Here is a 13,579-nt window from a genome sequence, read left to right on the forward strand (position 1 = left end):
GCTGCTTTTGATTGGACAGAATCCGTGAGGGAGTAAGGAAGGGGCGGGCCATCATGGACGGGGGTGGGGCTCGCGGCGGGTGTGCGGAGTGGGCGGGAAAACGTGAAGCTAGGCTAGAGGTCCAGTTGGGAGTTCTAGGCGGGCTTTTGACAGTTAGTGATACCGGCAACTCCAGGAGTCCTTTAAAATTGCCCGCGGGATTATAAATGGGTGGAATCAGTCCTAGGAAACAAATTGGCAAATATGTATCAAATACCCTTTGGCCTAGCAGTTCCACTTTCGGGAATTTAAAGGACATAATCTAGGATATATGCAAAGATTTGTGTAACAAGGATATTAATTGTAGCACTTATAACATCCCCAAAGCCCAAAACAAAACAAAAACAAAAGGCACTATCCCAAACGTTCAACAATAAGAGCTTGGTTAAATAAATTGCAACAAATTTGTATACTGGAATCCCCCCCTTGTATAAGATATTTAATCACCTGGGAAAACGTTCACCAAACATTGGGATACAAAATTGCAGTTATGGAGTTCCCGTCGTGGCGCAGTGGTTAACGAATCCGACTAGGAACCATGAGGTTGAGGGTTCGATCCCTGCCCTTGCTCAGTGGGTTAACGATCCGGCGTTGCCGTGAGCTGTGGTGTAGGTTGCAGACGCGGCTCGGATCCCGCGTTGCTGTGGCTCTGGCATAGGCTGGCAGCTACAGCTCTGATTGGACCCCTAGCCTGGGAACCTCCGTGTGCCGCGGGAGCGGCCCAAGACATTTCAAAAAAAAAAAAAAAAAAAAAAAAAAAAAAAAAAAAAAGACAAAATTGCAGTTACAATAAAATCCTACTTTTTTTTTTTTTTTTTGGCTTTTCAGCACTGCACCCACGGCATATGGAGGTTCCCAGGCTAGGGGTCTAATCAGAGCTGTACCCACTGGCCTACACCACAGCCACAGGAACGCGGGATCGGAGCCCCGTCTGCAGACTACACCACAGCTCACAGCAAAACCGGATCCTCAACCCACTGAGAGAGACCAGGGATCGAACCCACAACCTCATGGTTCATAGTCGGATTTGTTTCTGCTGGACCACGAGGAGAACTCCCACAAAATCCCACTTTTGACAGTTACAAGTGATGATCTCTGTGTAGTGTGATTACAAGAGCACCTCCCCTTCTTTGTGCATTTTTATATTTTCAAAAAGTTCTGTGATGAATTCTATAATAAACAGATCAAGCTTTTAAAGTCGGGAAATGGTAATTTCTTCCAAAAGAGAGAAACTCTTGGACAACGTTTTAGTGTATGAAAGTTACATCCACACCCCCTATGAAGCAACTTCTGAGGTCCTGCCTGGTACCACCAGCCCCAAGGGCCCTTTGGACCTTTAGTTGAGAGTGATTATGAAATAATTATGTTTCCCCACAGGCTTACTGCAACTCATTTTCTACATCCTGGAAATGAATTTGCTATCTCTTCAGCTTGGCCTCTTCTGTTTTACTTCAACAAGACGTTAACATTCATTTCCCATCCCTCCTCATTCCCTACACTAGGCGTTCACAAGGTTCCTGACCTTGAAGGAGGCAGTGTTGCCATGCCCATTTTCCAGGAAGATATACAGCGACCAGCTCAAAGCCACATGGTAGCAGAGTCACAATTAACATTAGGAGTGGCAAGAGAGCACGGGATTCACGGGGGTGAGGGTCAGGGTGGGGAGTAAGAGTGTTTTCTCTGGTGAAAGCCTCTATGTGCCCCAAATTCACTTCAATTCAAAAAGACCAGCGTTTATTGAGGTTTAATATGCTCAGGACACCAGGCGAGGGGGGATAAGAGCAACTTTTCCCTTTTATCATTGGTCCCTAAGTGATTCTGACCGGGCATGGAGCTCCCAGCAGAGAATGCAGCTAAGGTTACACATAAATATATAAAATGTCAAATTTATTCATTCCATTTTTTAAAATGTTCTAGTTGGAGTTCCTATTGTGGCTCAGCAGGTTAAGAATCCTGACTAGTATCCATGAGGTTATGGGTTCAATCCCTGGCTTTGCTCAGTGGGTTAGGGATCCAGCATTGCCGCAAGCTGTGGTGTAGGTTGCACAAGTGGCTCAGATCCTGTGTTGCTGTGGCCAAAAAAAAAAAAAAGAAAAAGAAAAATTAACATTTATTTACTCAATGATTAAATTTATTAATAACTGCTATCATCTACCTATTTATGGGGTACTTCATGCCAACACTGTGCTAAGCACTTTATATTCATTGCCTCAGGTAATTCTCACAGCAAACTATATATGAGGTAACTGCTTTATTATCTGCATTTTTGTATGTGTGTGTGTCTTTTTACGGCCGCACCCGTGACATATGGAGGTTCCCAGGTTAGGGGTCTAATCAGAGCTGTAGCCGCAGGCCTATGCCACAGCCACGGCAACACGGGATCCAAGTGGCATCTGCGACCTACACTACACCTCACGGCAACACCGGATCCTTAACCCACTGAGCGAGGCCAGGGATCAAACCCACGTGTTCACTAACTGCTGAGCCATGACTGCAACTTCTCTGCATTTTTTAATCTGAACTTTTTTGGTCTGTTTTTGGTTGTTTTTTTTTTTTAATGGCTGTACCTGCAGCACATGGAAATCCTCAGTTTAGGGGTTAAATTGGAGCTGCATCTGGCAGCCTACACCACAGCCACAGCAACACTGGATCCTTAACCCAATGAACGATACCAGGGATTGAACCTGCATCTTTACAAAGACAATGTCAGGTCCTTAACCCATTGAGTCATGACAGAAACTCCTTATCTGCATTTTTTAATAAAGGAAACTGAGGCAAAGAGAGGTTACTTGTGTCTGACTGAATGGTACCCAGCGCTGCCAGGTGACAAAGCAAGGAGTTTCTGCAGATGCGGGACTCTCAGTGTAGGTGGGTTCCAGCTAGAGGGACCACGGAGATTTCTGTGAGAGGGACCTTGAAGGTTACAGAGGATTTGGCTTTGGTTGAGAGTGGGGGACACTTCAGGCTGAGAAAATATTTGGAGCAAACCATCAGAAGTGGGAGAGAGTAGGGTGTGCTGTGGGGTTCCTTCAGTGGGCTTTGGGGAGTCAGGAAGTTTCTTAGGATGGTCATGACCAGGTTCATTTTATAAAGACCGCTTGCAGGACAGACTGGAGAAGTGAGAAAGAAACGAATGCAAGACAAGTGAAGGAATATTTCTGTTAGTGTTTTGTGGTAAATGAGATGCCCCTCCACCCCCAAGATGTCACATCCTAATCTCTGGAATTTGTCACCATGTCACCATACATGACAAAATGGAGTTTGCAGAAGTGATTAATTAAGGATTTTGAGATGGAGAGATTATCCTGGATTAGCTGATTGGGCCCAGTATAATCACGAAAGTCCTCATAAGGATAAAAGAGAGGCAAGAGAGCCAGAGAAGATGTGATGACACAGAGTTCCCGTTGTGGCTCAGTGGGTAAGAACCCGACTTAGTGTCCATGAGAATGTGGGTTTGATCCCTGGCCTCACTCAGTGGGTTAAGGATCCAGTGTTGTCACAAGCTGCAGCATAGGTTGCAGATGCGGTGTGGATCTGGAGTTGCTGTAGCTGAGGGACAGGCTGGCAGTGGCAGCTCCGATTCAACCCCTAGCCTGGGAAATTCCATATGGCACCGGGGTGGCCCTAAAAAAGGAAAAGATATGTTGATACAATCAGAGGTCGGAGTGGTGTGACTGCTGGCTGGGGGCCATGAGTCAAGGAATGAAGGCAGCCTCTGAAGCTGGAAAGGCAAGGAGGCAGATTCTCCCCTAGAGGTTCCAGAAGGAGCACATCTGCTGACCTCTGGATTTGAGTCACCTAAGACCTATTTTGGACTTCTTACCCCTGGACTTGGAAGATAATAAATTTGTGTTGTTGAAGCCACCAGAGTTGTCACAGGAGTGACAACACCAGCAGAAGGAAACTGATAACATGGTCTTTGGATACAAGCAACAGAAACAGATTCTGGCTACCTTCAACAAAAAAAGCAGTTAATTGGGAGGATACAGTTTTATAACTCAGCTTCAGGAATGATCAGAGCCATAGCTGCTTTGGGTGGCAAGGGGACCATGCTGAGGGCAATATTTATTTCCTCCTCTAGCTTTTTCTGTGTAAAGGGCACTCTTGCTTCCTGACTCACCTCCTCATCCATCTATCCTCCCAAGAGGAGGAGGAGGAGTGACTTATCCGATTGGTGAGTTTAGGGAGAATGAATGGATCTTAACTCATTCACTCCTCTTTTTTTCTCTTTCAGATCTACCTACCCAGAAGAAACATATTTTTTGCTCTCTTCCTCCATGTTCTGAATTTCGTAGGGTCTGGTCCTCACAGGAAAGACTATGATTTTCCAACACTGCCTGAGACTGGGGAGGGAAGACTAATTTGAGGGTTCAGTATTAGTAAAGCCACCTGTCAATCAGACCTAAGGTACATCCGCAACTACCTTGTCAGTAATAAAGCTGATATTCTGATCTGCCTCTGTAGCTTTCTCTTTCTTGGCTCTAAACCTGAGAGAGACTATTCCCCTTAAACCCAACAATGTATCATAGATGCTTTGATTGGAATACCTCAGCTCAACTGTTTTCTCTATCTATGTCATTACACGCAATGTTCAAAGTCCTGGCTTGGCTGGGATCTCAGGTTCAACTTTGGCAAAGGTGAAAAGTACCTTGATTGACAGTTCCCTCAAGATTCCGAGGAGGGAGAAGTAGCTCCTCCAAAGCAGATGATGACAGCTTCCAAAATAAGAGGGAAGAGCTATGGGACATGCAGAAATGACAGATGTCAAGTCATAGGCAACTATTTCAAAGGTCCAAGAGAAAGGTGATGAGGGACTGGACTATGGAATTAGAATTAATGGGACCTGACACAGACCAGATGGGGATAAGAATGTCCCAGTCTTGGGAGTTCCTGGTGTGGCACAGCGGAAATGAATCCAACTAGGATCTATCAGATTGTAGGTTCGATCCCTGGCCTTACTCATTGGGTTAAGGATCTGGCGTTGCCATGAGCTGTGGTGTAGGCTGGCAGCTGTGGCTCCAATTTGACTCCTAGACTGGGAACCTCCATATGCTGTGGGTGCGGTCCTAAAAAGCAAAAAAAGAGAATGCCCCAGTCTTGGACTAGGTGACTGGGGGTAGTGGTAGTGGTGCCACTGATATTCGTCTCATTTATTTTCTTCCTATTCTTCCCCCCCCCCCCAGTGGCCCCACAGCTGTGATCTATGCCCAAACTGCCTCAGTGCTAGATAACTTTAACCCACTGCACCAGGCCAAGGATCAAACTCACACCCCCGCAGCGACCCAAGCAGCTACAATCGGATTCTTTTTTTTTTTTTTTTTGTCTTTTGTCTTTTTTGTTGTTGTTGTTGTTGTTGTTGTTATTGTTGCTTTCTTGGGCCGCTCCCGAGGCATATGGAGGTTCCCAGGCTAGGGGTTGAATCCGAGCTGTAGCCACCGGCCTACGCCAGAGCCACAGCAACTCGGGATCCGAGCCGAGTCTGCAACCTACACCACAGCTCACGGCAACGCCGGATCATTAACCCACTGAGCAAGGGCAGGGATCGAACCCTCAACCTCATGGTTCCTAGTCGGATTCGTTAACCACTGCGCCACGACGGGAACTCCTACAATCGGATTCTTAACCCACTGTGCCATGGCGGGAATTCCTTTCATTCATTTATTCATTTTTCTTTTTTTCTTTTTTTTCTTTTTGGCTCTACCTGTGGCATATGGAAGTTCCAGGGCCAGGGATGGAACCCATGCCACATCAGTGACTGGGCCACAACAGTGACAACACCAGGTCCTTAACCCACTGAGCCACCAGGGAACTCCCATCTCACTCATTGTTTAATTGATTCATCCAGTATACATTTAGTGAGCATGTATTACATGCCCAGTGTTGTACTTGGTGATAGGGATCCAGTGGTGAACAAGAAGGGCAGGGTATCCACCCTCATAGAACTTATAGTCAAATGGAGAAAAAAAGACATAATGGTGATTTCAGTGCAGTGATGGAGGTGGTGCTGGGAAAAGTTCAGACTGCAGTGGTAGCACAAGGGAGGGGCATCTGGCCATATTTGAGGGCAAATGATGTGTAAGAGAGATGAAATCTTAAAAATAAGGAGGATTTGCCTAGAGAAGAGGGAGAGGGGAAAAACGAACAGTGTGTGCAAAGCCCTGGAGGCAAGACAGACTATGACTAGTTGAGGAGAACCACGGTACCCAGCAGAAAAACATCTCTCTTATGGGAATCCTATACTGCAGAGGGCTTGCTGGGGAGAGAGCCACGTCTCACCCCGCAGAGGCTGAAAGGCTGGAATCTTGCCTGCCTTCCTGGCAACTGGGGAATGAGCACGTGACCCGGCCTGACCAGTAGGCTATTCCTACCCAGGACTTTGATCTTTGAGGGAGAGAGGTGAAGTGGCAGGGTCTGTTCTTGGAGGGGAAGGGAGAGTCCCACCGCAGTGGGTGGCCAATGGCCAGTAGTGGCTGTCCAACCAGGCTTTTCCTGTCTTTGCCTATGTTCTTAGCCTAAATGCTTTTGGTGCCTGTCCATGTTTGGAATTTGTAAACACCCCACATTATTCAATACATTCCTTGGCTATTTAGCTTAGCCATCCAAACCCTGATGGTTACAGAGCCGAAAGAGAGTCAGCCAGACAGCAGTTACAACTTGAGAGGCCAAGGAAAGAAAGAAGAGGGTCGGGAGGCAGGGACTCATGGGGGATTTTCCAGGGGGCTTCTATTTTTTCTTTTTCTTTTTCTTTTTTGTCTTTTCCAGGGCCTCGTCTGCAACATATGGAGGTTCCCAGGCTAGGGGTCTAATCAGAGCTGTAGCTGCCGGCCTACGCCACAGCCACAGCAATGCCAGATCAGAGCTGCGTCTTCCATCTACACCACAGCTGACGGCAACACTGGATCCCCAATCCACTGAGCGAGGCCAGGGATCGAACCTGCAACCTCATGGTTCCTAGTCAGGATTTGTTAACCTCTGAGCCAAGAAGGGAACTCCATCCTGGGGGCCTCTAGAAAAAGCTCTCCCCCCCCAGTAGGAAGAGAGATGCCTAGGAGGAAAAGGTCCCTTCCTGCTTGCCTTTGGCTGTCGAGCAAGGATACAATGCCTAATTGAACAGCCATCCTAGGATCTTGAGGGGGAAACCAAGAGACTCAGGGAAGTCAACCCAGAGTGTGACATCATTGAGCTGCTCAGTTAAACAATCTAGATGTCACCCTCCTCTAGGTTTCTTATGATGGACATAACCCCACCCCATGTTCATGCCACATTTATTTGGGTATCCTGGTACCCACACCTGAAGGAACCTTATGGGACTTGAGCAAGTTACCTAACCTCTCTGGGTCCCAGTTTCTCTTTGGAGAATAAGGATGATCATGCCTGCTGCACAGGATCATAGTCAACATTGTGTCAGGTAAAGGATGTAAAGTATTTAGCACACTGCCTTAGCTGTTACTACCTGCATCAAAACCATGGAACAGATGAACTTGCCTTGGGATACAGTAGAGCGAAGGGGAATAAAGACTAAATCAGGGGACCCAACCCTGAAGTGGAAAGAAGTAGCCAGCAAAACAGCCAGGGAATAATTAGAGAGTGAAGAGGAGGAGTTCCCTCTGTGGCTCAGTGGTAACAAACCCGACTGGTATCCATGAGGACTCAGGTTCGATCCCTGGCCCCACTCAGTGGGTTAAGGATCCGGAGTTGCTGTGAGCTGTGGTGTAGGTCGTAGATGCAGCTCAGATCTGGCATTGCTGTGGCTGTGGCTGTGACTCTAGCACTGAGTCCTGAAGAATGAGCAGGAAGGAGGCATCAAAGAAGCAGCAGGAAGGACATTCCAGGCAGAGGCAACAGTTAAAGCCAAACACCTCGAAGCACCAATCAGCTTAGTGCATTTGGTAAAGTACTTTGGGGTGACTAAAGCACAGAATTTAAACTAAAAGAGGGGCAGAAGATAAGGTGAGAAACAAGGCTTACAGGCCCTATATCTCAAAGGGTACTAGGTGCTGAGGTCAAGAGTTTGGATTTAACCTAAAGACAAGGAGCCATTGAAAGAATTTTGAGTTAGAGTGTTTATTAATTAGGAAACAAGCTCAACTACTGTAAGGAAGACTCCAAAATAACAATGGCGTAAAGAAGATAGAAGTTGGAGTTCCTGTCCTGGCGCAGCAGAAATGAATCCGACTAGGAACCATGAGGTTTCGGGTTTGATCCCTGGCTTCGCTCAGTGGGTTAAGGATCCGGCATTGCCACAAAAGCTGTTGTGTAGGTAGCAGATGAGGCTCGGATCCTGCGTTGCTGTGGCTGTGGCATAGGCCTGCAGCTGTAGCTCCAATTGGACCCCTAGCCTGGGAACCCCCATATGCCGCAGGTGCAGCCTTAAAAAGACAAAAGACAAAAAAAAAAAAGAAGATAGAAGTTTACTTGTCACTTATATAAAAACCCAGGTAGGTAAGTCAGAGTGGGCACGGTGGCTTCACGATCCTCAGGGATCCTGGCCCACCCTGTCCCACCCATTGGCAGAATATCCTTAATACACGGCTTCCTTCTGGTGGTCCAAGGTGGCTGCTCCAGCTTGCATCATCACTTCTGCTTTTCAGCCATCAGGGAAGAGTAAAGCAGCTGTGGAAGACACACCCTTCCCTTGAAAGGCATAATCTGGACCTTACACGCATTGCTGTCATTCACATTGCTCTCTCCAGCATGTAGTCACACACCCATCACTGGCAGCCAGGGTGCTGGGAAACCTAGTTTTTATTCTGGATAGACATGTACTCACCTAAAATGTGGAGGCTATAACGAAAGGAAGGATGGATCCTGGGGGACGACTAGTTGTCTTCAACAGAGAGCGATAATCCTATCTGCCCCCTTTTTTGTGTGGGGGTCGGGGAGCTCACCCATGGCATGTGGCCGGAGACTGAATCTGCACCACAGCAATAACCAGAGCTGTAGCAGTGACAACACCGGATCCTTAACCCACTGAGCCACCAGGGAACTCCCCTATCTGCCTCTTGGAAAGATCTCTCTTGGGAAGGGTGGATAATGGACAGAATAGTTAGTGGTCAGAGCCAAGGATATAATTCAAATGGGAGCTATGGAGGCTTGAACCATGGCAGCGACATCTGAAGTGGGGGAAGTGAACAAGAAAGGTTTAGGAGATATTTGGAAGTTGCATGGACAGGACCTGGTAGCCAATTGACTATACTTCTAATTTAGTGCCTAGCACACGATAAATGCTTATGAGTGAATGAACATATGAGGTGAAAGGGGAATGAATGAGTGAGCATATGAATGAGGTAATACCAGAGGAGTCAAGAACAATAATAATGATAATGGCTTCTGGAACTAGTTTGATTTAGGAAAATCAACATTTAGAGGTAAATATCAAGAGTTCCCCGGTGGCTCAGTGGGTTGAGGATGCAGCACTATCACTGTTGTGGCGCAGGTCCCTGTTGTGGCTCGGGTTCCACCCCTGGCATGGGAAATTTTATATGTCAAAGGTGCAGCTAAGAACAAAACAAAACAAAACAAAACAAGTACATATCAAACAGGTAAAAACCATAACATACCAGCTGTAATCTGTCACTCCCCCCTTCCTGATGGGTCATAGGATGACATCTGCAACTGGTTCCAAAACTTTTCAGTCTCTCTTGTTTTGGGCATTAACTTGGTTTTTCCTTTTTCTTTTTCTTTTTAAAAAAATTTTATTTATTTATTTTTAATCTTTTTGGTTTCTTCTGTGGTATATGGAAGTTCCCAGCCCAAGGATCGAACCCACAGTGACAACACTGGATCCTTAACCTGGCTGTGCCACCAGGGAACTCCTGGTGTTTCCTTTTTCAAAGGCCATTCTGTGTTGGAGTCAAAGTTCCAGCAGGGAGGACGGATGGCAGGAGAGGAGAAGGGCTCCTTCCACTTTCTCTTCCCTGCCCTCTGTTGGAGGGATAAGAAAGAAAAAAAGATTTGTTTCCTTTGATGTCCCCTGCTGGCCCTTGGCTGACCCCTCCGTGGCTGCTTATAGGCTGGCTGTGTTGCTGTCATCACAGCTGCTCAGCTCAGCTCCTTCATTATCCGCAGACACAGTGTGTGGGGCGCGCCGCACCCCACCACCTCCCGCCCCAGGCCATGCTGATACAGGGCTCGGTGCCGATAGCTTCTTCTGCTGGCAGCCTTGGGTTCCCCGCCCCAGCTCACCTCTTAGCCCCCATGGCTTGCTGCTCCTGGAGCATCTACCCCACGCAGCCCTAATCCCAGGGCCTGTGGACATGGGCAGAATCTGTCTTTCTTCCTCTTCTTGTCCATTTGTCACCTGGTCACGTCCTTGGCTTTCTCTCTCTAGTGCCCTTTCCCCTATTTCCGCCGCCCCGGGGCAGGTCAGCAGGTGCCGTGGCTCAGCTGACATCCCCAGGGAATGAGCTGTCAGACGCCCTCTGGTGGTAATCTGACCTGGATGAATACTTCTCTTGGCTCTGTTCTCATTAACTACCGCTGTGTAATAGACCACCCCAAAGGTCAAGGCGTACACAACCACCATTTGATCACGCTCATGAATTCTGTGGGTCAAGAATTTGGGGGTGGGGGGTGCCTGGGAACCTCCAAGATGGTTCCCAATGACCCTTGGCTCCTGGTTTTCATGCCCTTGTTGTAGTCCCCTCCCACTTTGCACCAGATGGGTCTGTGTGGCGGATAAAATATGGCAGAAAGTGAGAGTATATCATTTTGGAGTCTAGGTTATAAAAGGTACTGTGGTTTCTGCCTCTGTCGTTTGGATCATCACACTGGGGGAAGCCAGCTGCCATGGTGTGATGACACTCACATAAGGAGAGGCCCATCTGGAGAGGAACCAAGGCCTCCTGCTAGCCCCAGAGAAAGTCTTAGATGACTGCAGCCCTTGGCCAATGGTTTGACTGCCACTTTACAAGAGCCCCAAAGCCGGAACCACCCAGATATGAGGGTCTTGGATTCCTAACTGTCAGAAACTGTGTAAGACGATAAACGTTTGTTGTTTTAAGCTGTAAATTTTGGGGGATAATTTTTTCATGCAGCAATAGATAAATAATACATTGTTCCATGATTTCTGGGCCCTTAGCTAGGAAGACTCAAATGGCTGGGGCCAGAATACCTGGAGGCTGCTTCCATTCATAGGGCTGGTGCCAGAGCTAGGATGACTTGAAGGCTCAGCTGGTGCTGTCACTGGAGGGCTGACAGGTGGCCTGTCCACATGGCCTGCTTCTCACAGCAAAATAACTGGCTTTGAGAGGGAAATGTCTCAAGAAGGAGTGAGCTATCCAAGAGACTAGGAAGAAATTGCAAGATTCCTTTTGGCCTTGGAGTTCCTGTTGTTGCTTAGCAGGTTAAGAACCTGACATTGTGTCCGTGAGGATGTAGGTTCAATCCCTGGCCTCACTCAGGGAGTTAAAGTTCCAGCATTGCTGCTGATGCTGCTCGGATCCCAGGCTGGCAGCTGCTGACCCCTAGCCCATAACCTGTGGCATATGGAACTTCCACATGCCACAGGTGCAGCCCTAAGGAGGAAACAAAGAAACAAAAACCCAAAAGACTCCTTTTGGCCTTGGCTCAGAATTTATGTGGGGCAATTTCTGCTGTGTTCTGTGGTTACAGTGAGTCACCGAGACCAGTCCGGATTCAGGGGAGGGCTGTGACTGATCCTTTTGATGGAGGAGGGATAAGATCACCTTGCAGAAGACCAAGTGGGATGAGACATACCATAGTGGCCAGAGGGGGACACAGCTGCCCTGCCTCAGGGAGAGGAACCAGCCCATTGCTCCCTGCTCTGCCCCTCAGGGAGAGACACACCTCCAGCCCTGCCAACTTAAAAGCCACTTCCTACAAGTCCTGAGGAGAGCCACTGGTCCTCTGAGCTTGGAAGGTGGAGTCCTGCTTGCATTTTGTTCCCAGCTCTGGGTTCTGGTTGGGCCTGCCCTGCCGACCACTACTTCCCATCATGCCCCACTTCCAAGTCCCTCGATGTGACAGTTCCCAGCACCTACTGCCTGCCAGGCACAGAGCTCATGTTGGGGACCCAGGAATAAAGGAGATGAAACCTCTTTCCTCGAGCAGGTCACAGTCTAGTAGAAGGAGAAACACATTTGGTTATCTGCCAAATGTCAGGTGCCAACTGAGAAGAAAAGCACAACCTAAAAACTGAAAATTATGTTTTATTCAACAGACATAATGAAGACTTAAGCCCAGAAGACAGGGTCTCAGCTCTGAGAGACTGTTCTGAAGAGGTAAGGAAGGAGCCAGGATATATAGCTTTTGCAAAAAAACCCCCAAACCCCAGAAAACCTCATAAATGAATGCTTCCCCCCCCCAAAAAAAAGCCAAGATGGGACATGAAAAGTCGTGCCTGATACACATCCATCCTTTGACCATGTTTGCTAGCATGTTGCATTGTGTGTTGGCTGAATACTGGTTTGTTCTAGTGTCGGTTTTCTTCATTTATTGTATAAATAGTAAAATAGTCAATTTAAAACATTTCTATAATATGGGACCCATTTTTGTTTTAATCTTTTAAATTATTGTTCCAGAAAGTCCATCCAGATTGTACGGTCCTTACACTCACGCAACACAGAAATAAAAACACTTTGCCTTGCGTTGTCAGTTTCAGGTGGAAGTTGGAAGCAGATTTTAGGATTCTGCCTCCCATTAGCTGTGTGATATAAGAATGAACTTCTAGGGAGTTCCCGTCGTGGCGCAGTGGTTAACGAATCCGACTAGGAACCATGAGGTTGCGGGTTCGGTCCCTGCCCTTGCTCAGTGGGTTAATGATCCGGCGTTGCCGTGAGCTGTGGTGTAGGTTGCAGACGCGGCTCGGATCCCGCGTTGCTGTGGCTCTGGCGTAGGCTGGTGGCTACAGCTCCGATTCGACCCCTAGCCTGGGAGCCCCCATATGCCGCGGGAGCGGCCCAAGAAATAGCAACAACAACAAAAAAAAGACAAAAGACAAAAAAAAAAAAAAAAAAAAAAAAAAGAATGAACTTCTAGCCAACTAGGATTCAGTTTCTTAATCTGTTTAGAGAGAAACATTTTTGTCTAAAGCATTTCAAAGTCTCTTAATCGGGAGTACTGCACAAGTGTTCAATGGTTTAAATAGAACGGCTCTTGGAGTACGCATTGTGGTTCAGCGGGTTAAGATCACGCCATGGTATCTATGAGGATGTTGGGGAGATGGCTCTGATCGTCAGTGTCGGAAAATGAGACACATGAACACGGGGAGATCTCGACAAGACTCTTTACCTCTGCAGAAGGGCTCGGGTGCTCAAAAAGCACGTGCAAAGAAGAAAAGACCCTCCCTAACACGGGCGATGTACCTGTCCCCTTCGCATTGGTCAGGTCAGGGCGCACTTTCTTCTTGGTTGGCTAACTTGAAACAAATTGTTACTGGGAGAAGAGGGAAGGGGAGGGGGCATCCAGGAAGGCTTTTCAGCTGAAACAGGAGCAAAATAGAATAACCAAGATTTCCTTTAATAGAAAAGTCATTATGTTACGTTCCACAAGGATATGGGTTCCATCTCTGGCCTTGCTC

At 47.5% G+C, this 13,579-nt stretch overlaps 1 long non-coding RNA gene across 2 annotated transcripts; it reads right to left on the minus strand.

The window, feature by feature from the left end:
- LOC110261133 lies at nt 2,069-10,434 on the minus strand. 2 transcript variants are annotated; one of them, XR_002344966.1, is made up of 3 exons: nt 10,225-10,434; nt 9,600-9,963; nt 2,069-2,108 (listed from the first exon to the last, which is right to left on the minus strand). It is a non-coding gene; the product is annotated as an uncharacterized LOC110261133 (long non-coding RNA). The 2 variants fall into 2 exon arrangements; XR_002344965.1 differs by lacking the exon at nt 2,069-2,108 and adding an exon at nt 8,409-8,652.

The sequence above is a fragment of the Sus scrofa genome, chromosome 6 (assembly GCF_000003025.6).
Source record: "Sus scrofa isolate TJ Tabasco breed Duroc chromosome 6, Sscrofa11.1, whole genome shotgun sequence".
Classification (NCBI taxonomy): Eukaryota; Metazoa; Chordata; class Mammalia; order Artiodactyla; family Suidae; genus Sus; species Sus scrofa.